Source organism: Corvus cornix, chromosome 9 (assembly GCF_000738735.6).
Source record: "Corvus cornix cornix isolate S_Up_H32 chromosome 9, ASM73873v5, whole genome shotgun sequence".
NCBI classification, from domain to species: domain Eukaryota; kingdom Metazoa; phylum Chordata; class Aves; order Passeriformes; family Corvidae; genus Corvus; species Corvus cornix.
In genome coordinates, this window is record NC_046339.1 from 4,296,672 (window position 1) to 4,322,291 (window position 25,620).

At 47.7% G+C, this 25,620-nt stretch overlaps 1 protein-coding gene across 1 annotated transcript in view; it reads right to left on the reverse strand.

The window, feature by feature from the left end:
* SLC7A14 (solute carrier family 7 member 14) overlaps nt 1–12,986 on the reverse strand; it is a 30,590-nt gene extending 17,604 nt beyond the window's left edge. The window contains exon 1 of the mRNA XM_039556904.1: nt 12,940–12,986. The gene's annotated coding sequence lies outside the window, so the exon portion shown is untranslated. The remainder of the gene's footprint in view (nt 1–12,939) is intronic.
* Nucleotides 12,987–25,620: the final 12,634 nt, after the last annotated feature.

The window sequence follows — 25,620 nt, forward strand, 5'->3', positions numbered from 1 at the left end:
TATTTTGGGGTCTGGCTTCTGTGTAGTTAAGGCAAACTGGGAGAGAAGCTTGGCAGGAGCAGTGCAGACTCCACTGGCCACTGGAGAGAGAGTGACCAACAGCATGGCCAGCTGCAGCCATTTTTAATACTTTTAAATTATCTTGCCTGAGCTCATCTGCTCTAGGATTGTCTCAAAAATCACAGCATTATCTTGGTTTTCTCTTTCTCTGTGCTTTTTTCATTCCCAGTCATATTTTCAAGAACGATTCAGCAACTGCCTTTCCCCCCTCCCTCCCTTTCTGCTGTTCTTCAGCAAACTGTGTAGTTCTCATAGTACCAGCAGCAGTGACTTCCAAGTGACTCGTGGTGACTTCTTGACTTTGAGCAAAACAATGAGAATTGACAATCTGCAAGCTAATACAAGGGAACAGGAAAAATAGTTCATTAAATATGAATTTCACCTGCCAGCTTCTTTCCTGTCAATACAGAAATATTCTTTTATTTTAATTGCCTTGAAAACAAAACAATTTTTTTTTTCCATCTTTACATCCAAGCCAAATTATATTGTGTCCACCAGGCAGCCTTGTGTTGCTGAAGTTTATTAAATGAAACACAGCATTCATTTCATGTTTTGGTTGATCACTGTTCAAATTGTGCTGATTTTTTACCTCGAGCAACCACAGGCTGAAAGGCTGCATGTTCTAGCTAGGAATAATAATAAGGAGAAATTGTTACTGCTCCTTAGCAAATGTGGATCTCTGGGTTGAGAATAAAACCTGGGTTTGGCTTTTGGGTTGCTCAAGGAGTCAGCTGGTTGTGGGATGGGCTGGATCACAGGTGAGGTTTTACTTTCTGGTTTAAAGGAAGGTTTGTGTTGGAAGGGGACGGCTGAGCCAGAGTTCAGGGGGTCTGCACCAGCCAGAAAGAAACAGAGCTGTCCTCATAGAACCATGGAATTGTTTAGCTTGGAAAAGATCTCTGAGATCATCAAGTCCAACCATTAACCCAGCACTGCCAAGTCCACCACTAACCCACATTCCCAAGTGCCAGATCTCTGCATCTGTTAAATGCCCCCAGGGGTGGTGACTCCACCAATTCCTTGGGCAGCCTAATCCTTTTCATTTAGAATTTTTTTCTAATATTCAATCTACACCTCCGCTGGCACAACCTGAGGCCATTTCCTCTTGTCCTGTCACTTGTTACTTGGGAGAAGAGACTGACTCCCACCTGGTTCCAACATCCTTTCAGTTGTAGAGATCAATAAGGTCCTCTCCAAGCCTCCTTTTCTCCTCAGGGCAATGTGCCCATGTCCTGGCACCTCCACGGTGACTCTGCCTTGACAGTAATGTGTTTTAGCCATGTGGAAAACAACAGCTCTAAGAAAAACCACCCAAATTCATCCTCCTTTTATCCAAAGTATGGCACCTCTGGAGGATGGGCTGGAAAAGAGGTCTTGCTGTGCTTCCCACTTCCCATCCTTTATTTAATTATTTTCCTTGAATTTCATGGATTCTCTTAGTTGAGATTGAAAGATTAGGTTGCTATGCTAGGGTTTGCACTAAATTGACTTAAACTAGTCAAAAAGTTGGGCCTTCAGAAGAGATAGGATGGTGTAGGATGGAGGTGCCAAAGCTTCAGGCTGGTCCTTGGTGCCCTCACCAAGTCATGCTCTGGCAAGGGACGACCTGTCCTGTGTTTTAAGGGAGTTGGGACCTCAGTTTTTCATCATCGTATCTGTCGGTGCCTGATGAAGGCTTTGGGACAAGTGGCTCATGCTCCTTACTGAAGGAATTCACATCCATGCTGGAAAAATCAGTGTAGTCCTCAAACTGAAGAGAGATGACTGATTTGGACAGCCCAGTTCACTCTCAAGCCACATCGTGGTATAGAAATTATTTTTTCACCAGCATTGCTAAGAACTCCAAGAGAAGATATGGCAGTCTTGTCCTGGAATAATCTTAATTGCTAAAATAATGAAAAAACCCTTAAATATTTTAAATGGTTTAAATTTAAAGCAGGAACTGGCTGGTGGATTAGTGATGCACCCAGATTTAGGCTGCCAAGCTGTTCCAGCTGTGTGGGGCTGGGCTGTGATCAGGTCCTCCTGCACGGCAGCCCAACAAAGCCCTGCAATTCATGGGGTTAGGCTCCTCCTCACTCATCAAAGAAAAAAAACCCTTTCAAAACCTCTGAAAAGAAATAACTCCGTAATTGCTGCTATATTCAGTTAAAGCAGTCATTCAAAACTATTCCAGATGTTTAAGTGAGATCAGTTCATTGCTGCTCTGTAGCTTGGAAAACATCCTTTCACTCCATTTGAAACCATGAAAAAATATGTCACGGATAGCAACCATCTCCATGGGGCAGAGGCAGCTCACTTCTGCTCTGCTCCACTAACCCTGGCTGTCTAGAAGCAGGAAGTGGGAAGCAAAGGTAATTTTTACTTGGGTTTTTTTTTGTTTTTTAATCTTCTCTCTTCACCATAAACCCAGGAAGATGAAGGGACCTGTGGCTCAGAGGGGACAAGCTGCAGCCAGGTTTTGGAGCTGCTCAGCTCTCCACCGTCAGGCTGTTGGGGTGGTTTTCCTTGCTGGCTGGCACTTGCTGCTGCCACCACTGTTTGTACCAAAACACTTGTCAGCACCACTGTTTGTACCAAAACACTCCTCTTCATCAGGGTAAATTGACTAAAACTGCAATCAAGCCAGTAGGGGAGGTATAGGTATTTACAGGCATGGATCTTCCTTGGTGTCTGGGTTGATGCTGAATTATTCTTCATGCAAAACTCGTTCTGCTGGGGAGATGCAGCACAGTGCCTCCCCCAGCATCTCCCATCCTCATCACCCCCCATAGCTCCAGCTTCTCCAGGAAACTGTCCCCAAACCACACCAGTGCCCTGGGATGGCTTTTGATTTTTCTGTTAATGACTCTCCTCTGTCCAGAAGTCCATAGGGGTATCCTTGAGCAAAGATCTCTATTGAAGTCTGCTGGGATTGCAACAAGGAGCAGAATATCGATGGTGGTAAATGGAACAAAGAGAGCTCCTGTTGTTGTATCGATGGAAAGCCAGGCAGGGGCACTCATTAAGAGGAAAAGATTGGATTTTCCCTGGTTTTCCATGGCTCACAGAGTAATTACTGCAGGGGAAAGACTGCTGGTGCCTCCAGCAGTTGGATCAGCATGGATCTGGCCATGGCAAGCAGGACACCAGTGCCCTGTTTGCTGCAGGGGTTTTTTGGGGGGGAAGTCCCTTTCTCCCTGCCCGGGGGAGCTGTGCTTTGGAAATTCGGGATGGAAGCAGGTTCCTATCAAACCCCAAGGCAGTGCCTGCTGTGGACCCCAGGAACATTAATTCTGGGGTTTATGGTGCAGGAGCACCAGCCCTCAGACCCCTGCGTGCCCTGGATAGGGACTGTGTGCCGAGCATCACCCCTGGACAAAGGGAGCCCCAAAGGCTCAGAGGGATGCTGGAGGTAGAGATGATGGAAAAGGCAGCTACTGGCAGCAAACCCCGCTGCAATCCCAGAGAAAGAACAAGAGAAAGAGGAACAAATGCGCTAGGCTGACCTCCCTGCTGCCCGTTCCCTTTTCCCTGTAATTGTGAGCTCGGTAACGGTGAGGCGGGTTTGTCTGGAGAGGCACAGGGGCTGAATGTCATTCCAGCTCCTCCAGCAGGGCCAGGGCTGACGTCAGCGGGGGATGCGGGAGCCGGGCAGCAGCTCCGAGCCGAGGGATGCCTTCTGCCGGGGCTGCTCGCCGCCGAGATGTTTTCATTACGACTGCGATTTGATTTGGAGCTTTACGTGCTTGTTTTTACAGTGTTGATCCCCAGCTGGGCTGCCACTGTAAAAACTGGCTCTGTCTCCATCATCAGCCGTCCTTAAAGCGATTTAAAAGCCAGGCACAGAGCCGAGAGAGAGGGCTGGTCCCTGCCGATCCCGGCGCCGCTCACGTGGGTCCAGCTCCAGCAATCTGGCCTTGTGCCTTTGCTGGTAATTTTGGGCTTTTCTCATTTTTGATCTTTCCATTTTTGCCTCTGCTTGAGCAGTTCAAGCGGAGCTGTGGTTAATTTAAACTAGAGTCGTCGCTAAATTAAACCACTGATAATACTTCAGGTTTAAGACCAGCTTTCTCTGTGCCTCAGCTGGAAAAATGGGATATTTTGTTGTGTCTTCATGGCAAAACGGAAGTGGAGAGGTTGGACAGCACTTTTCTGTGGTACTTCCATCAGTGTAAGATGCAAGATGGCTAAACAGCATTATCTTCTTTTGACAAATAAGCAAAATAAAAGAGGAAATGTTTCATTTGACCAAAGACATAAGGCAAGGGTGCCATGCACCCAGAGGCAGCCCCCAGGAATTCCTAAACTTTGTACTCTAGTCTCTAGTGCAAGAGTTAAGAGATCATAAATGTGTGATCCAGTGATACAATTAGCAAGTACATAGGGATCACCCTTTCCTCCTCTTTCCAGCCTTCAGGGAGGATACAATGTGATGGTTTAACTCCTGTCCTTGCTGGGGACAGACTGGACTGCCTGGAAAATCAGGGAAAAGGCAGAGGGATGGATGGGAGTGATGTTAAAGCATCTTTCTGTCTTGCAGCTGGTGGTTCCCTTTTCCTAAGTAAATAGCAAATCAATATTTGAGCAGTGATCTGTGCCCATGCAGGTGAGCAATGAGGAGGTTTTGGTGGCTGCAGGCTCATCTCCCTGCCTGGACAAGGTGGGAGATGAAGTGATGCATTCAGAGGTGAAATTAGAGCCTGTCACAGGGAAGGCCAGCAGATCCCTTGATACTGAGCTGTTCTAAACTTTGCCAGGATTAATTACATGCCAACTTCACAAGCAGCTGGTCCAGGGTCCCATGGGATCCCCTGAAGCATCAGGCTAGTCAGAAACAGCTCTGGGACTGAAAGAAGCAGTATTTTCCTCCTTCCTAGGAGCTGGATGCATGTGGAGGTAGCACCTACAGCTCTTACAGCCTGAATGGGATGGAAGCTGAAATGTTCCTTTTGGAGATGCTCACACACATCCTTGCAGGCACAACATTTCCCTTGGTGAATCCACCTGCCCCAGTCCAGTGTCAGGAATTTTGGTTTTCCACTTGTTTTCTGCCCTTTTTCATGGGTACCAATCATTCCCATGGTGCAGAATGGTGTAGGAATGGATGCAGGGTGTGACAGATACAAGAGTCTGTGCGTGCCGAGCTGTAAATAATGCAATATGCATGAAGTGCTCCATTTGGGTTTGCAACAAAGCTATTTAACCACCAGAAGAAAAACACAAATAAAAAATGAGAGAACTACAGAGAAAGAGGTATAATCAGTTTGCACATTTGCAAAAAGGTCTAGCTTGTCACTGTTGTCTTGAGGTGGGAAAGGAAAACCCTTAAAAACTGCAAAAATGCAGGGAAATGGCAAATCAATAGATGGGTGAGCAGAGCAGGGGGTGGGGAACCAGGAGCATCTTGGAGCTGTTCTGACAGGCTCCCTCCAGGAGAGTACTGAAACCACATGAAATTAGTAAAATTTGTTCCTCCACCAGTAAAATGGAGAAATTCACTGCCTTAGAGAAGTGTGTGGTGGTTAATTTATCTGGGTTTTCTACAGAAGCAGATGAGAAAGCATGCTAAAAATGATTAATGCTCCCCTAGATGTGCCATGTTGAAGTCAATATTGGTTTTGTACCTGCATGTGCTCATCTGCACAGGGACCCTGGAGGCTCTGTGCACTTTCAAATGCTCATTTGTGGTGCTGTGTGATTTTGCATTCCAAGTGCAGATATCGATACCAATTCTTCGAGTACAGCCTCCCCCACCCTTCTGCAGTCACAAACTGCAGTGATGTCGAACACATGAAGCTCCTGAAGGCAGTTGGGGCTCACAGGTCTGGGTGCTCAGGCTTTCAAGGACCAGTGTACTGACCACTGAAGTTTGGGCATTTTAAACACTGTGGGAGGGGTGCCCAGGAATGCAGATTTGTCTCACACAAAGAATCACAGATTCATAGAATGGTTTGGGTTGGACAGAATCCTAAAGATCATCTCGTTCCAACCCAACCTGCCACGTGCAGGAACACTTTCCACTAGACCAGATTGCCCAAGGCTCCTTCCAACCTGACCTTGCAAATATGCTGGCACATCCTTCTGCAACCTTGGTTTTTGGGAGCAGCGGTTCCAGACACTGAGCTGTCACAAGAGGAGAAGCATCGTCTGATTTTTCTGGAATTGCCCATTTGCAATGCTGGGCAGAGATTCCTCTAACAGCACGACTGCCAGCAGCATCAGCGGGATGGTTGCAGCCTTGGGTTTGTGACTCTGAGCTTTTCCCTGGTTTTGGGTAGTAGGCTGTACTTTCAGTAATTACCACTTTGATGAGATAACACATTTTCTGTACCAAATCTCACTGTTAGAGTGGACAAGGGCTGCCTTTGTATCACTGAAACTGTAGACCTGGGCTATCAGAGGGTTTCTTCTAGAATTATGCTCCTTTAAAAACTGTCTGTGCTTTAACAACACACAGGAGGAAATCTCTGTAATTACTGGGCTGTGTTTTCTTCTTCTTTCCTCAGTGGATCCATACTTTTACACCACAGAATGAAAGTCGTTATGGTTTGCTGCAGGCCAGACAAGAGAGCTTTTTTCATTTGACATAATTCACAGAATGGGTTATTTATTAATGTGTGAGGCTCTCTAAACAAAATGGATTTTTACTCTTGTCAGAGTCTGGCTGATACATCATTATGACAACTTATTTCATTTCTGGGTAGCATTTTGAACTCAGTGACGAAAACACAAATCCTTCAGTAAAGAACTGATTTAACATTTCGGCTTCATCATCCAAACCAGGAAAAAATTCCCCTGAATATCAAATACAGGACCTGAAAATCCAGTATTTTTAAACCTCTAGTTTTATTTTGAAGATTGCTGGTTTTACAGAGATTCCTTTATTCCCCACCAAGAAACTGCTGGGCTTTTCCCTCTCAGTGCTGACTCTCACTCATCAGCAGTCTTTCTACCTTTCTGTAATAATTCAGTAGGAGTCCGAACTGGCCTTTTACACAGTAAGCACATCAAGCTTACAAACACCACTCAGCTCTTGCTGAGTTTCAAATGCATTTATCTTTTGTATGTGCACATGGTCTCATTAATTACTTATCGTGTTCCATCAGCAGTTATACAAATGTAATTGATTATGCCTCACTTCCCTGCTTCCACTATTTTGGCTATCAGCTAATTAATGCAGGAGTGGTTCTCAAACAACTGCTTTCCTCAGAAGAAGCTGGAAAAACGCATTCTTCAGTCCCAAGCCTACTAAAGGTTCCAGAAGCAGCAGTAGTAGCATATGCAAATCAATGGGAGCTTTTTGCATATGCAAATAGGAGCCTCGAGCTGGGGGAGAATTTGGCTGGTTGTAACCTGTGTCTCTAAATTCCTCAACAAAAGCCTGAGGTAGGTTCAATGCACTTCCAAGGAAGTAAATAGCAGCTCCTGCTGATTTTATTACATTGTGTTGCTTATTCTTCTCATTCACTAGGACAAAACCCCCTTGCCTTACATGAGTAATTCTGCTGCATTTCAGCACAACTGATTATATGAGTAATGTGATCACAAGTGGATCAAAGATGGTGATTTAAAATAGAATTCATGTGTTTAGTTGTTTATCATCATCAGTCAGGCAAAGGCACTGCAACACCTAAGTGATGTGTGGAGTGAGTAATACCTGGCGCTGTAGCAGGAAGACTTTTTGATGTTTCTCAGTGAGTTACAAACTCACATCTAACACTAAATCAGTCTCTAGTATGGTACTAGAGAAGCAGAATTAAATGAAGAATTATGTGTTCCTAGAAGTGATAATAGCATAAAAGAGCATTATAATATTCCTGAGCTATGCACACACACCGCCCGGAGATGTCCTTATGTAGCAAGAGAATCAGTGTGAGCCAACCTGATTACCTTAACTTAGCCAATTGCATCCTTGCTCTTAGCCTCCCTTAGCAGTGAGCCCCAAAACCCACCCTCCTTCCCTGAGACAGAACATTTTGTCTCCCAGTTACAGTCAGTAGAGTCTCCCCATGGTGTGCTGCCCTGCCTGGCAAGCATAATTCCACTGGTGTGCCCGCACACAAGTGAGAGGAGAGCTGCTGAAATATTATTGCTGTGATTCCTGTTTGTGCCAGAGCTCTCAGCCAAAGGAACTTGACATATTGCTTCTTTCTGTCTTAATTTACTTCGAGCAGAGCTGGTGACCCCGGTTATTAATTGCACATCTCCTGGTCCCTGTTGCTTCCCAGACGGTTGTTTAATGAGTGGAACACACCTGCTGTTGCCCAGGTGTCTTAGACAAGGCTCTGGAGTATCCAGATGCTTCCTGAGCACATTTCTTCGGGGCTGCAGCAGCACGAGACCTGTGCCCAAAGCTTCCTGCCTGTTCCCTGAGAGTGAAGGATAGCCAGGAGAGGCAGATGCTCCCTTCACTACTAGCCCAAATCCTACCCGGAGCCATTGCTGAGCACCACGGGGCAGTGGCTCATCTAGCACAACTCAACAGGTCCATCATTAAGACCTGGATCAATGGCGCTCAGGCACAGGTTTAAAGCTAAGTTTTAATTGTGCTGCTGTGGGTGGAATGTGCCCAGGTGTGCAAGTGATGCACAAAGGGGTGTATCCACCCTTAGCTTTAAAAAACTTCATTGAGGAAGGCTCAGCCCACACTCAGGGAGCTGAGGATGTGCAGGAGGAACGGACCAAACCACTAACTGAGGTCATGGTCACCCACAAACAAGAGCCCATGGCTGCTGAGAGGGGCAGCCCTAAGCCCACACGTGTGGTTTCATAGATGTTTACTGAAGTTTTGACACAGATACACACCCATAGACAGTTGTAGCATGGAAACAGAAACCCATTTCCCTGTAGGCAGCAAGCCACTTGGATCCTGTACCTCTGCCCCCTCAGAATTAGGATGTGGGGCTGGAAGTACATGTGCTGCAAAAGCTCTTCTTCTGTTCACCTGCCAGGTGGATTTAATTTATGGTATCATGGCTTTCAATGAATTATTGATACGGTGACTGTGCAGAGGAACAGAAACAATAGTCATGTGCTGCGTGGCTCCACCTCTCTGGCTTTGTTTCATAAGTGCCTGCGCTTCACTCTGACAGTTTTATTGTGGGAAAAATAGTTTTCTCTTAGAGATGTTCCAGCCTGGTGACAGCAAGGGATGGGCTGTGGTGGCAGCATAATGCTGGCTAGAGCACCCAGACCCCTGAAGATGATTGCATAGTCTGGAAGTAAGACTGCTATTCAGTGAGCCAAGGAAACTCAAGAGAATTTTTCTTGATATACAAGGAAAATTTGCTGTTTCCAGTTCTTTCAAGTTTGGCATTTTCCTGTTGACAACTATAGCTTAGCTACGTCTCATTCCTTGTAAATGAAAAATGTCTTAGGAATCTCTGTGGATCTGACTCTGCTCCCATTTACACGTGGGTGGTTTAATGAGTTCAGCAGACTCACCCTGGACTGAGGTGAGACTCTCGCCAGGTTTTCATATCCATAGGAAGCAGCTGGAAAATGCCTGCTGTATTTCTGGGCTCTGGATACTTTGCATCCCTAGATCTACTGTCTCTTACAGACTGACAAGCTCAGACCCAACCTTCATATACTGTAGAGGGCGCAAATTTGGGAGTGATTTGGGGATTTAAATTTTTTTAAAATTAATATGAAAGTCACAAACGCTGCCCCCCTGCTAATGTTGTTTTTGTGTGACGTACAGATCCCACTGCCACACACAGCTGAAGAATTATTTCCTTTGTTTTTACATTCTTATTTTTTAAATGTCTTAATAATCCAAACAACCTTTTTGCTTAAATGTTATGATGATTATTTTATTAGCTCAGGTGCTCTGAAAGCAAAGTTTTGATTATTTAGGGGCTAAGAAGTCAGTTACAGACTGGTCTGTTATCTTCTTTGTTTGCTTGGCTTCATGAGGAGCTCAGGATTGTGTTTATGTTTGTGTAAGTTATTGCTGTATATTTTCTTGAATGTTGCAGGGCTTCAGAGGAAAACCATTAATTTAGCCATTAGGAGGTTTTCCTGTTCTCATTGGATTTTCTAGAAAATCTCCTGTTGCCTTTAAGGGAACATGGAAGAAATCTTATTATATGTGCGTGATTTCAGAACTGAGAAAACAGACTGTCTTCATAAGGAAGTAGTGTCAAATCAGCCTACAAATATATCCTTTGAAATAATTTTGGCTGGAATCCTTTCTGATATGATCCCATCTGAGACTCTGAAGTTACACAAAGAATAAACTTTCATCATTTTCATATAATCCAAAAAAAATTAGAGAAGGATAAGCTATGTCTCGAATTGAGAGTCATGAATAACTCCCTGAGGAGAATGCTTCCCTTTACTGCAACATGCACAAAGATTCTTTTTGGGGAGAGTCAATTAATGAAACGAGTTGGAGAACTGGGGGATTCAAGATACAAGTTGGTCAGTCATTTGTTCTGCTCTTGGCATGTGGTTAAAAATCCCACCCACTGGGGAGGTTGTACTTATCTAGAGGGGCGGCTGGGGCGCCTGGGAGTAAAGCTGTAACATCTCTGTGCCTTATTTGGGGAATTAAGGATCAAAGGTACCATTAAGTCCTCCGAGTTAATTCTGTCTGAGTCTCAGGCCATTAGCTTCCAGGCAATTGCTCCTGCAGGGAGCCCAATGACTTGCTTTGGCTAAGTTGCGTATTTTGGGAGGACATCAAATCTTGACATAAACAGATGGAGAATCCAGCAGGTTTTCTGATGGCTCCTTCATCAGGTCATCAGCACTCCTCTGTTCAAAACTGTGATCCGTCCCTTAAATTGGAATGTTTTGGCTTTAGCATCTCAGCACTAGTGCATGTTGTGCCTCTCTTTGGCAGACGGAGGAATAACTCAGTGCCTGGTAATTTCTTTCTGCAGAGGCTCTTAGATTCAAGGATTCACATCACCTCCCACCCTGCTTTTTAATGAAGTGAGTTCTCAGGTGCTGTAATTTCTCCACTGTAAGGGCTTTTCTTTCCTTGTTTTTTTTTCCTTACTTCCAATTTTGTTGTCATTTTTGTTGATGTCTGCTGTACTCTAGCAGTCTATTTTCAAGGGATGAGGTAAATTTCCTTTCTACATCTCCACTTACTGAGGAGTAGCTAAACAAGCCTTTTTTTTCCCTTGCTCTTGTTCAATGACTTGTCTTATCACAGCTATTGCATCCGTGCTGTCTTCTCAGATACGTACTGCACATTTGAGTCCATGTCAAGAGGACCCAAGATTCTTTGCTGGCACTATTTACTACTCATCAGTAACTGTTTTGTTGGAAAAGTTTACCACCTTTGATAGATGAAAATGGGAAATCAGACCTTGGACCTCTGCAAGACCCCCTAGCTCTCTGTTCTCACACAACAGGGATTCCCCATGGAGCAGCACATTTTAAGAACAGATACTGAGTTTAATCGAGGTAACTTTTCTCTCTAGTGTTGTTTTTGGCTTGTTTGAGGGTTTTTGTTTGTTTACAATATGTTTTTCAGCTCTGGTAAGTCACATGCCTTAGCAATGTGTACCAATAAAACAAACAAACGTAAATATCTTTAGCAATCAGGCTTTTAGTCTCATGACAGTTTTTGGGCAGTTAAACAAATGCCTTGGCATGCTGAAATGTACTTGCCTACTACTCAGGGACACTGGGAGAATTAATTACTTAATACGCTAGATTAAATCAGACATGGTTCTTTTAAGACAAAGATCTTCTCTGGGGTCGGCCAGACACGGCTTCCCCCTCGTCTCCAGGGTCGGTGCTGATTTCAGAAGCCCCGTGTTAGAGCACTCTCGGCACAGCCTGTGACAGGAGGGCACTAAGCCGATCTGTATAAACTATCGTTTAATAGGCCACGAAACCGGGGCTGCAGAGCACTTGTGACAGCAGAGATTAGGCGTTTCAACAGTGCTGCTGGAGCACACCTCGCCGGGGCCGAGGCGGGCAGGCGGCTGGTACCAGGCAGTTCCAAAATACCCGTGCGGAATCAATAAACAGCACGGAGTCGGGGTGACGTAAAGAGGAAGCCAACTCCATTACCGGCCTCCAAGTCGCAGGGAGTTTTGCAGGCGACGGGGGGAGGACGGAGCCGTAACCGGGGCCCGTGTGCGGGGCCAGCGGGGTCGCGGCGGGGCTGGGGCCGCCCCGTCGGGGCTTCAGCACCGCGGACAGCGCCCGCCGCCGCCACACGCGTGACCGACACCCGAACCGCCCCGCGGGTGTCCCCGGCCCCGAGGGCGTCCCCGGCCCCGCGGGGGTCCCCGGCCCCGAGGGTGTCCCCGGCCCCGCGGGTGTCCCCGGCCCCGCGGGGGTCACCGGCCCCGAGGGTGTCCCCAGCCCCGACGGTCTCCCCGGCCCCGCGGGTCCCACCTGCCCGCGCCCGCCTCCCCCGCTGTTTCCCCTCTGCTCGGATTCTGTTCCCCTCAGTGCCCCCCTCCCGCAGCGTCCCGACCTTCCCGCAGCGTGTTCCGTGCGGTCACCTGTAGCGAGAGCTGTCGCTTCGCTCAGGCCACCCGGTATCCCTCCTTTCACTCCGTTTTCCCCCGTTTCCAATCAATCCCACGCCGTCAGCGCCGGCGCCCCCCGCCTCCTCCCCGCCGCGGAGTGCCCCGACACTCCGTAAACACGGGGCCGCGCCGGGCCGGGGCAAGGGGATGCTGGAGCGGGCTGGGGTCCCCCGGGGCCGGTGCTCCGTGGCCCGGAGGAGCCGGCGCGCTCCCTTTGCCGAGCGGGGCAGAAACCCGGCTCCGTCTGCGTGGCGGGGGGGGGCCGCGGCCGCGCTCCCCGGCGGGGCGCCGGGCAGAGCTTCCCCGGGCTCGCCGCTCGTCCCCCGCACCCCGAGGGGCTCCGAGCCGCCCCCCGCACCCCGTTCCCTCCCCTCCCCGCGGAGCGGGCACTCACCGCCGGCGCGGAGGGCAGCGGGCGGGCGGTGCTGCGGGGCCGCCGCGGGCGCGCTCCCCGCGGGGGCGGCTGCGCTGCTGCAGCCGGCGGGGCGGGGGGGCTGCGCCGGCACCGCCGACCCCGGCTCCCGGCCGCGCACGCAGGGCGGAGAGAGGGGGGAGGGATGGATGGAGGGAGAGAGGGATGGAAGGAGGAGAGAGGGAGGGAGGAGGGCGCTGCAGCTCCTCAATTATTCATCGCTTCCCCTCCCCGCCTGCCGCATGTGACCGCCGGCAATACCCACGGGCCGTGCCAGACCCGGGAGACCTCCCTGCACGGAGCTGCCACCCCCGTGGCCACCTCCTGTCCCAGCGAGTCCTCTCTGCCTGCCCAAGTGTCCTGAGGGTTGCGGGTGGCCTCCCCCAGACTGTGTGGGCGCTGAAAATAACACTTCTGGCTGCCTTCTCCAGCGCAGGGCTTTCCTCGCCCCAGGGACAGAGCATGGGGAACCTCGGTTTTGTTTTCTCCTTGAGCTGCACTGTGAGATTTAGGTGCTAATGCTGTAATTCGGGAACAGGCAGAATTCGGACTAAAATAATGCCTCATGCATTGCAGCATGCTGTGCTGTCCAGCCCTCTGCACGGCCCAGATGGGAGGAGTTAGGTATCAGGTGCAGGATATATTTAATATTTTATACTCATAGCTACTTTAGAGGATAGCTGGAATTCATGTTCAAGATTATTCTTTTTGCAGTTTTGTTTCTCAATTTCTGCAGTTTGGTTTGTTCTAAAAACACTCCCTGTCTGTATCTCTATTGTACCATTTAAACATCAAATCCAAACTGGGTTCATCTCCAGTGGTGCCTGGTGAGGATCTGCTTTCAGTCTCTGTTACAGCTTCATTCTATAGCTTCTAACAGGACCTATTCCCAACGAGGGCTGTGTCTCGAGCAGAGACAAACTTTTCATTCTCCGAATACTGAAATAAATGTCTGCTGATAAAAATTTAAGATGGGATCCTTCAGTTCAACCAGCTCAGTTCAGAAGCCAATGTCTGCCTAACGTGAGTGGCCCCGACAGGAGCTGCATCAATGGCAGGGACCTTCTGGGGACACACAGACAGTGACATCGCACAGATAAACACGGACAGGGTGGGGGTTGGACTAGATGACCTTTAAAGGTCCCTTCCAACCCAAACTATTCTGTGATTCTGTATCCATGATCCTGTCTTTGGCCAGGATAGCGGACCACATGTCATCTCCGATTTCCTTTCCAGCCTTGACTTCTGTGGCAGCTTCTGTGTCTTTCCAGATGAGTGCCATAATCTTCCCAGTTTCTCATCAGACTCCTTCCTCTCTCCAACTCAGCTTTACCTTGGTCTCTTCCCTCCCTCACAGAAGTCTCCTTGCAGTCCCTCTCTTCCTAAATAGGCATAGGAAAGATATCTCCCAGGTTACTGCTGGCCAGCAGAAGGTGTCATCACAGGATGACAGGATGCTCTGTTCCCTTCCTGCCACTCCGGCCAGCACACATCACATTGTACAGCACAGAGCCAAAGTGCAGTCAGCTGATTGCCTTCCTCACAACCAGTGTTTTTGAAACCCTGCTTTTATTCTTTTCCTTATTCTTTGATTGCCTGAAAGCAACATGCAGAGCTGCAGCTGCTCTCCTGTCCTTGTCTGTGGTCCCCATGCTTCCCATTTGGTTGTTGTTTCTCTTCACATTCACTGCCTTCCCTCAGCTGCTTTTGCTCAGTCCCTGGACACTGGATACAGCTGTGGATAGCTGATATCAGGAGCTTCCCTCGGACTACATCTGTGCAAAAGAGAAAACCTTGTCCCTTTGTTATTCCATCTTGTTTTGCTTCACTTTCAAGACCGTGGTGAACTCCAGCTGACAGCACCACCAGCCTTTTGTGTCCCCATGCAACTCCTCGGTGCTTGTAGAGCGTGTGAGTAAAGGGCATGGGCTGGTGTGTTTCTGAAAGGATTGGCAGTGTGGCCAAGTTTTAGGGGGATTTACCCATGTGTGGGTTCAGAATAATTCGATTCATATTTATTAATTGGGGCTGGTGTACCAGAGCACAGGCAGTTTTGTTGGTAGCAGCAGAGAGGGACTTTTGTGTCCTCTTAAAATCATCATGCAGTACCATGATATCACCACCATCTTCCACCTTCCCTCTACTGCTCAGAGATCCTGCTCCAGAAGACTTTGCTGTTTAATAGCTTTCCAGATCCTGTTTTATCCCAGCCTTGATCCCCTTTTTATAAGGTTTCCTCTGTTTAATCCAGTGGCACGTGCTGTTAGCTATGCACAACAACCTGCCACCACCTTGAGTAAAAAATGTCGCAAATGTTTTGTCAGAGGATCACTTAAGCTCTTTCTCATTAATCTTTACCCTGTTCTCATGAGTTTTGCAACTTCCAATCTTGAATTTTTACAGCTACCCCTCTAATGGTTCTCTTCAGGTTGATTAAACGTAGATGAAGAACTGAATGAGGACAAGTCACTCTCTCAACAAGTCCCATCAGTGAGGTCACCCTCAGATTAAGGTGAAATTTTCCATGGCAGCCAAGCACACGATGATACATTTACAGCAGAATTTCTTCTGTCCCCAGGCACTGTCCAATTTCTAGAACAAACTAATTTCTGCCCACTTTTCTGTAGCAAGTGGCCATCTGACTGGTCGTTTAAATACTTAATCATATTTTGAATTTGACCAAGGCTTTGGCCTCAATAACACCTTGTAGCAGGGGTCTCCACCAGCTGCTATCTCATTGTCTTGGCTATTTTTCTTATCAGCATCAAATTTGGCCATTCCAATTTCATGGGACATAATTTTCTTTTTTTATGACTCTAAATACAGAGAGAGAAGAAGCCAGCAAAAGCTGCCCTATTGACTTTCTTTCTTACTTTTATGAAAATGTTTGTTTACCTCTCATAGTCCCCTCACACTTGTCTCATCTGTGACTAATTAATCACGTCACCTAAATACCACAGTTCCTGCTTTTCTGGGTTATCTCTTTGTCTACACAGCTTTGTGTGTAAACAGTCAACATCTCTTGGCCTGCTGACCCTTAGATTCTTCTAGGGCGTCCAGCTGTCTTTCCCTCCATGAAATCTCCTCAGAGAGGAAGGGATCATCCCCAGTTCCATTAGTTTGATGAGTTTTCCTCAGTGCTGTTTCTCAAAATGTTTTGACATCATCGAAACTGACTAATGGAATGTTCAAGACAAACAGCTTGGGTTCCCCTTGGATTTACATTGGGGTCCCAATGTGTGTGCTTGGTCACTCCATGACATTTTTGTTGGTTTTACAGAAGTGCACTGATTTGGGTTATGTTTCCAAAGAAAAAAGCCTATTTGAAGCTAAGAGGGAGAAGCTGCAGCACCTCTCCTGTGCCGTTTGTGTGTCCGTATGTGCTGGCTGCCATCCCTCCAGCAGCCTCTGTTAGATGAGCAGGGCTGAAGGCACAGCACATCACACTCCTATCATTTAGTGAAGGTGGTTGGAGAGTGTCAGCTGTCTGTCAGGAATGACATAGAATTCATAGAAAAGCACTTCTGTCTGCAAGCACCCAGCTGCACAGGGACATCATAGAAAGCAGCCACTGGGATGTAGTGATGGGAGCTGGTTACTCCTCCACCTGCTTGCTCTGCATGTCCAACGGCTCGTGTCCATGGCTCTGACAAGTGTTCTCTCTTTGATTTGGTCTGTAGCAGCACAAGCCATCTCCCAGAAGAGCAATATCTCCCAGATGACCACTGCAAAGTTCAGCTGACAGTATCTCTGAGCAGAGACCAGGTGGAGTCCTGCAGAGGTACTGGTATTTTTAGAAACTGTGCCAGGATGCTTGACCTCCCTTTTTCTTCCTTTTGCATCAGCTGGAACCTCAGTGAGTACCTATAGGGGTCAGAGAGATGGAGGCATCCATGTAGGAGGATAAGAAGAAGGATTAATCTTGCTGTCTCATCTGATGACTAGTACCACAATGAATACCAGCATGATGAAGAAGAGTTCTGTCACTAAAGCCCTGACTTGAGATTCATAAAACCTCACTTGAGTTACTGGCTCTGCAACAGGAGTCCTGGGTGAGCTTCGGAGTTCTTTGCATCCCATATGAAATGACATTGGAAGTATTGCCCAGTCTCAGGGAGTGAGCTGGCTGCACAGGCTCTAATTTCTTTGGTGAGGGACTGTCTCTAAATGTTTTATGGGATCCTGACCTCAGTGGGGCAGTCCAGCTGGATGGTGCAATTAGCTGGGCAGGTGAAAGAAAGTGCCTGGAGTGGTGAGCTGGGCCTCCCTGACCCCATGAGCTCTTACCCTGATGCACAGGGACTGCAGCCCTGACACTGCTGGGCAGGGGATGAGCCCAGCACTCACAGGGCCCCCCCCCTCCATTATTTAAATTACTTGTCTGTGGTGGAACTGGCTATGGGTTTAATTTATGCTTAAGGTAATGGAAAGGATTATTCTGGGGTTATTCTGCATTGCTAAGAGGCATCTTGGACAGGTTGAAAGGAAACATCCACAGGGATGTTTCTCATAAACCCATATCAGGCGCTTCCCTTTGCATCAGAGGGGAATCTCAGTGGTACGTGGGCACAAACAGAAACTGGGGTAAAATCCCAGCCCAGCAAACCCCAGGAGTGCTTTGTCATTTGGTGTTGTCCAGCTAAAATTTCTCCCAGCCCCTTTCTTTCTTGCTCTGTATCATCCATGCCAGGTTGAGCAGAGAAGATGGATAATGCATCCATCAGACACATTTGCTGTTCAGAGACACACAGAGTGATGGAGCATTAAATAAATCCCTTTGAAATCCCCACGCAAACAAACAGTCCAAGCCTAGCTCCATCACGAGCTGTGGCCTCTCCCCTGGCTGGAGGCTGTCACTGGTTCGTGCAAAAGCAGTGATGCCCTTTGGCTGTGCCATCATCATCCCCAGCAGGGAGCTCCTACCGGCACTGAGACAGCAGCCTTAACCTTGGTCACAGACACACCAAGAACTCTGTGATGGGGCTGGGGGCTGTGTGGGGTGGGGACACCCCACCCTGGGGAGCTGCAGTCCCCAGTGGGGCTGCCCTTCCTGCACTGGGACAGGGGCTGCAGACCTGTCTGGGGGGAGGCTGGGATAAAGCAGCTGCCAGCGAGAGGGGATTAAATGATTCAGTGTTTGGAGGCTGCTGCCTTATTTAAAGGACCACACACTATTTTTTTTCTTATTCAGAGAAGCCTGCTTTAAATAACCAAACCAGACAGAAGTCCCATTTTTGCCTTCTCAGCTTCTTCATATCATGGTTTAATATGAATGTTTTGGGCCACTGTGTAGCCTTTAAGTGGGACCTGTCCATCCAGGCCTCACGGTGTATGCTGTGATGATTATGGATTAATCAAGGGAAACTCGATCAGTTCCTGCTGTCCTGCAGGTGGGTTTAGCTCATCTGGATTTTGATAAAGTCATAAGGTGAAGCTGGTGGCAGGATTTGGTCTTAGTTGTCTGTTCTGAGAGTAGCAGATAAAGTAACAGCACAATGAAGGTACCAGTGCAGGGACATTCAATGGATCTGTTGGCAGATCATATACAGGCTGTGGCTCTGGATATAGAGTTGTCACAGGACAACATCTCTGCTCTAGGCATGAGTGTGGCATCCACTTGGATGCTCCCCAGAAAAGCAGCACTTACTTGATGTCTTTCAGCCCCCCAAAATCTACCAGCCATGCTGAGTTTGATGGGATGTGCCACATGGAGCCTGTACCGGCTGACACTGACTTGTCTGGTGGTTCAGTGTGGTGGGTCCTGGTGTTTGGCACCCATCACATGCCCTGTAAAGATGTGCCTCTGACACTGAGAGGACTGCTTGTCTTAGCTGGTTACTCATCTCAGTAAAGCTGTGGTTCTAGCAGGAGCCATGCTGGGCTACTTTTAGGCAGAAACTCACTCTTATCAATGCAAAGCTTGGAGATCTTATTTTTGATTTGCTATAGGAGCAGGTGCTGTAAATTTGTTAACAGTGTGGGAATGCTTTGAGGACGAGGCTTTGGCAAGAGGACACACAGCCTGGTTCACCTGCAATGAGCAGGGGGCAGGGAAGACATGTTGCCACAGGGCTTATTCATAGAATCATGGAGAAGTTTGGGTTGGAAGAGACTTTAAACACCATGTCATTCCAACCCCCTGCCATGGGCAGGAACACCTTCCACCAGACCAGGTTGCTCCAAGGCCCAACTTGGCCTTGAACAGTTCAAGGGAGTTCTGGGAGGCTACTGAGGGCTGACTTGCTCTGCTGTGATGCTGCACACACCAGACTGTGCTTGATCTCCACAATTCTCCCCTGCTGCCTCTCATGGCCCCCACCTTGAATTCATTTCAGTTGCCCATCACCTGTACCTTGTTTTAGATGGCTGGGAGAGCCAGGCTCTGGGTGGGCAGTGCTGCATCAAGGGCTAGGGAACACCCACGAGCTGCTTGTCCCCAGTGTGACACACTATGGTGACAGGTCCAGCTTAGTCTCAGCTGGGCTGTCCACACACGGGAGAAGCAGTTTGTGTAGTCCTCAGTAACAGCAGTGTTACCCACAGTATTTCTTTTGGGTCCATACACAAAAGGTCACTCACTACAGCTGAGAACGCCAGGTTAAATCAGTGGTCTGCAGAATATTCTACCATTTGCTTGCCAGATTTGACCCAGAGACTGAACTGTTTCTGCTTGGATAAAAAATAAAACAAAACATTTTTTTCTGGGGAAGGAAAAAAGAAAGATATCTGAATGCTTCCCAAGCTTAATAGCTGGCTGTGTGATTTATCCATCTTGCTAATAATAATGGACAGGGCTTTGCCCATCCCAGGGTTTGACGAGAGGCTGCTGTTTGTGTCAGTGCATTTGCTTTGCATGCAAATAAGAGGGTTTATTGTCTGTTGTTTGTTTTTCACAAAAGTGCCGCTTTTTGCGTGTCCGGAATAACCGCTGCTGTCCCAGGAGCAGGCCTTGTGGGACAGGGAAGGTTTATAAACATCCCAGGGTCTGAAGCTCAGTAGCATCAGCTGTTCAGCAGGAGAGCACTGCACATCTGCTCTGAAACCGACAGCACTGCAGAACAGAAGAGGACGATATTGATCTGATAGTTTGTTGTCAGTGACATTTCCATTGATGTACTCTTCCCCGATGATTTCTTACTGCTAAAGCCAAGAGCCAGCACTGGGAAGGGTCAGCACTGAAGGCAAAAGCCTTATCCAGATGTGCACCATAGTGCAATTTTCCTTGGACTAAATGCAGCTTCTCAGTTGAAGCTCAGCCAAGATATTTTAGCTGGGTCATTCCAGGTCTGTTCAACCTGATTTTGCATGTCAGCTGAAGGACGAGGAGCCAAAGCATACACCTCTGAAGTCACAGTGGATTTAATATCGTAATGCAGCCTTGGCCGAGTGCTGCTTGGAAAAGCAGAGCGGCATGGATTGAATTACCTGCAGCATATTAGTTGAAATCTCCTATTCAAGACCCGCAGGGGCTGGTGCAGCTCAGCTTTCAGGGGAGGTTGATAAGATCATAGCCTGCGGTAGCATAGTTTTAGGTTTTAGTTTGGCATTCATTATATCCTTATCAGCGATCGGGGTCCTGGCTCGCTTACGAGCTGCTAATGGGATCTCAGCCCTGTGGCTGCCCGATGCCCTGGCTTTGGAGCAATGCCTTGCCATGTGTCAGGTCCCTCGCACAGGTCCCTTTACCTGGGCAATCATTCTTTATTGACCTTTTGTTGATACACGGGGAGGTGCTGTTCATAGGAGCACCCCAAAGAAGCTTTAAAACTAAAGCAAAAGAAGGAACGCGTGCCAGATGGCTTCTCTAGAAAACAAAGATCGGACTTTGAATAGTTTGTGTATCTTCTACTAAAATAGCTCCTCTCTGTTTGTTGAGGCAAATAAGACAAGACATTAATATGCGCATCCCAGCAGTAAATAGGTTTCAAGTAAGCTTCTATAGAGCTGGGGGAGGATATTAGGACAGCGTGTTTTTCATCATTGATGTGCCAGCTACCATGCAAAAGACTCACAGTGCAGGGAAAGGACTGGAAAACTGAGGAAAAAACAAGTTTTTCACAGAAAAAAACCTGTCGATCCAGAATGTAAATCACTTACTGGGTATGTGTCTGGTTCCATGAGATCTAGTGCTAAAAGTGCATGCTTTGATGAACTGGTTCAGGAGTGGGCCAGGTGTAGACACAATGTATCTCTGGAAATCAGGTGGAATGTACATAAATAAAATGCTGCTTGCATTGACCCGTTCTGCTGCCTTTTTTTAATTTTTTTTTTTTTTAATTTATTGTTTTTTTCCTGGCCCTTGACGTTGCACATTTATAAAGACAGGCTTTTGGAAATTACATATCATGGAAAAATCCACTGGGCTTTTCCACAGAGGAGTTAATGGCTTTTATGAAAAGATGTACCTAATGTGAGGTGATGTTTTCAGTCTCATGAAACCAGCACTGAGCAGAGCTGGAAACGAGAGCTGAAGCAGGAGCTGGTGCCATCTCTTCCATGCAGGGCATAAGGGAAAATGAAGGGGTTTGCTTTGTTTCTTGATTTTGGGTACAGTGAAAGAGATTTCAGTAAAAAACCAGGAGGAGTGAATGAACAATTTCTTAATGTATCCAGTCAGTAAAAGAGAAACAACCACATCAATTAGACAAACCAGATTAATGCTCAGGGTGTGTCCTCGCTGCCCACATACAGCATCGACAGCCCGGCTTCTGCTCAAACACACCCTGATAAACCCAGGCAATGGCTGATCTATATTTACCTTCTTGATTTATGAGAACAGAGACCAGCAGGGACTCTGAAGAAGATGATTCAGTCTTGTTTCACCTGGCTTATACAACTCCTGGTTAGGAAAGGCCGCCTGTTGCAGTCAGGGGAGGGGGCGAGGGAAAGCCCCCTCCTCCCACCCCCTCTCCAGCTCCTTGAGAGGGATGTGAATCTTCAGTGGTCCTTACCACCCAGGGCTGGAGATGGCATTTACATCCTGGATCACCGCCGTCTCACGTGGGTGTTGTGTTTGACTTGCTCTGTGAAAACACGGTATTTGAGCTGCATTTTGATGACCTGCATCGAACCATGAGCCAGGGCTGTGGGCTCACTGCCCTGCTGCAGGGCAAAGGGCTGTGCCACAGCTCCTCGGCCTCTCTGAGGACAACAGGGACCCCAGGTGCTCCAGCGTGGCCGGGGGCTTGGCAGAGTGGGCAAAGCTAACAAGAGGTAGCTGTTAACCAAACAAGAGCATGGGAAAACCAGCAGACAAACCTAAGCAGCAGAGGAATCATAGAGCACTACAAAGGGAAGGAGAAGAAACCCTCTGTGCAGAGTTCATCATTGTCATCTTTCAGATTTGCAGCATCACAACTAATTATAAAATGTTAATGCTTCAGTGTTTTCCCACTAGCCTAATAAAAAATGGTTTTAATACCCATTTCTTATTTCCATTCTGTTTGTGCTGGTGCTGGGCTGATGGGTGCAGCACTGAGAACAGGGAATGGCCTCTGGGTCTTTCCCACTGGGAAGGATCAGGCTGAGGGACCAGGGACAAAGCTGCTCTGTGCTTCTTGGAAATGGTAACCAGTGGCTGCTGACCTAAAAGCTGCTTCTGTGTGGTGGCACTGGTCACCCCAGGGCACAGTGGGGACCTGCCTGCACAAGAGCAGCCCCACAGCAGGAGGAGCAGGAGCACCGACGGCAGAGGAAGGAATTAAACCCAAGATCTATGCTTTAAGGAGAAATTTAAACCGGTCTTTTGTTAACAACTTCATTGTGCTGATACAGGATTATTTCTAGTCTGAGATCTGAATGGAGACTTGGCTGCTGATTTTAGCATTACGGAATTTCCTGAGGTGTTTTTATTACACAAATTGGAGTAAGAAAAGTTGTGCATAATGAAATTTTGCTGTAGGACAGCACATACTGTAGTGTGAAAGTTATTTAACCACCACCACCCCACACTAATGTGTGTATAAACAGGCTTCACCTAGCTTGAATTGCCACTTTCCCATTCACCAGGGAGCATGAGCTGCCTGATGCCCTGTGCCACACACAGTGCCTGACACCACCAGTTCCTTAAATACACTACAGATGGACATGCCTGCAGGCAATTTTTATCCTCTTGTGCCCACACCAAATCACAAAGTCAGTTTATCCTGGGCCTTTTATGGAGTTTCTGGTGCTCAAGCATACGAGAGAGGACTCAGGAAGATGTGGTTTGCTGGGTATTCCATTCGTTTTAATGCAGACTCTGGAAATAGCAGTCTAGGAGTGTAATATCCCTTTTCCTGCTGGGCATTGGTCTGGAGGTGTGCTGTGCTTCAACAGAGTTGCTGTGGAGCATCCCTGGCCACTGCTGGGTGACTTATCCCTTGTCTCTCTCCACCAGCTGGTCTTTGGAAAGGTGGGTAACGAATAAGGAGCATTGGCTTTGACAATATGTCTGTTTTCCTTCTTATATTTCTAAGCAAGAAACCCCGGTGATTTGTTGACACAGAACAAGTAACAGTTCATTTGCAACTCCCCAAATGAAGCTAAATTATTCTGAATAAATTAAACATTAAAACAGCATCTGAGCAAACCCAGTCTCCTGATCGAGTTTAGTCCTACTTGGAAATGCAGATGTGCAGCCTAACGGGCTCCTCAAAGATAACCAATGTCAGCCCTTACCCTCACAACTCCCTATCTGTAGGACTTATCCAAGCCTATCCTCCTTTTTTTTCCTGGCTTTTCCATGACTTACAAGATATTATTTCCTGCTGGCAGTTGGATTGTCTGAATATTTCCCAGTCAGAGCATGCTCACAAGTGGAATACCACCAGTCGGTCTCATCACACAGCAGCACGGCCCTGGATTGATGAAAACAGATGAACACTTAAATTGAAGAGTCATTTGACATTGTGCAGTTAAAGGAAATGTTTCTCCTTATGATAATTAATGATTCTTGAAGGCAGGGGGGAGCAGGGGATGGGCAGCCCAGGGTGCTGCTGGCCAGGGAGGTGAGTGGGCAGGGGAACGTATCACCAGCTCCTCTCTGCAGGAAAAGCAGAGGGTATCTGTGGGAAGGAAAGAAAGGCTACCCGAGAGTGAAGCAGAAATCTAGAGCCGAGGAATCTCCGAGGAAATTTGTGATTTTGCCTCAGTAGGAAGGATCACCGGGTAATACGCAGCTGCCAGCGGGTGCCAAGTGGCCAAATCTGGCAGCAGAGACGTGCTTAAATCAGAGCTAAATTTGCCTGCTTGTTCTGCTTTATTGGTGCCCTTCCCCGACTTTCCCCCCTGTTGAGGTTGTAATTTCTGTCAAGATGTAACTGCAGAGCTCCGCATTTTAATCCCGTGTAATTACAGTCCGCGGGAACTCGGTCATCCCCTGCATCAGCCATCATCCCTGTCCCTGCTGCCCCGGCAGAAGCAGACTGACGAGCTGTCACAGAAGGGGGCTGGAAGGGGAGGTCTTGTTCTCAGGGGCCTTTCTTATCCCTCCTGCTGTCATTTCCAGAGCTCTGACTCGAGGTTCGCTGCCACAGGGACAACCTCCTCCCCAGCATCCCCCCCGGGGCAGGGTGGGACACGAGAGCCACCCCACCGCCACCTTCAAAGCAGCTGTGACTCAGCCTGGCGTTCGGGGGCTCTTTGTTTGCTTCGGAGGAGGATGAGTCACAGGAGCAGAGGCTCAGCTGGCAGGAATCAGCTGATGGCCTCACAAGTCGGCTCAGCTGGGCTGATTCACCCTGGTGGAGGGTCCTACCCACAGCCATCCCACCCACCCAGCTCCCGGCTGTGCTGGGTAAACACCGTCAGTACGGGGCAGCTGATATGAGAGGTGCAATTAATCAAGGCAATTGTGATGGAGATAAATGGGGGGGGGGGGGGGAAAAAAAAAAAAAAAAGAAAAAAAAGAAAAAGGTCTTCCTGTTCCATTTAAAGATCTGGGAAAACCAGTTTTCTGTTATTAGTTCTCTGTGTACCCCAGTAGGATGTCTGGTGTCCTTGTCCAGCAGCATGGTAAGTGTGGGCCTGGGAGGGCTTGCAGCAAGCTTCTTCTTCAGTTCAAAACACCTTGCAGTAGAGGAAGAAAATGCTATCTATGAAACTTATTTTATTTGCAAGGATGAGGATGGCAATTAGAATGCAGAGAAAGCCAAGTAAAAAAATAGTGTTTCCAGCAGCTGTTTTGAGGAATATTCCTGCTTTTATTTATTTTATCAGTGTGTCACTGTTGCTTTCCTATTCCTTCAATGTATTTAGTCCACACACTTGTCAATTTTCCTTGCTCTTTCAGCTGGGTTCTGTGTTCTCCTTCCCATCCTCTAAATCACGTCAGTTTGCTGCATCCCACGGATGATGCAGCTCAGAGTCAATAATCCTCTCCTGAAGAAATTGCTTCTAACAGGCTGGAGGCCCGACTGAACTAAAGACACCTACAGAGTGGTGTGTTTTCCTCTGGGCTCAGAGCACCTTCCTGTATAGGAGAGGGGATGTGACTTAGAAGGCAGCTCTCAGATGAGCTGTCCAAGAGCTATCACCAATTAAAAATGCTTTTTTTGGTACTAATATAGAAGCAGAATTTCCTTTGCCTTTGTGTCAGGTTGGATGTCAAATGTGCTGTTTGGTGCTGATGGGAAACAGCCTCAGTCCTGTTCCTCTCCTGAAATGAAAAACAGGAGATTTTAC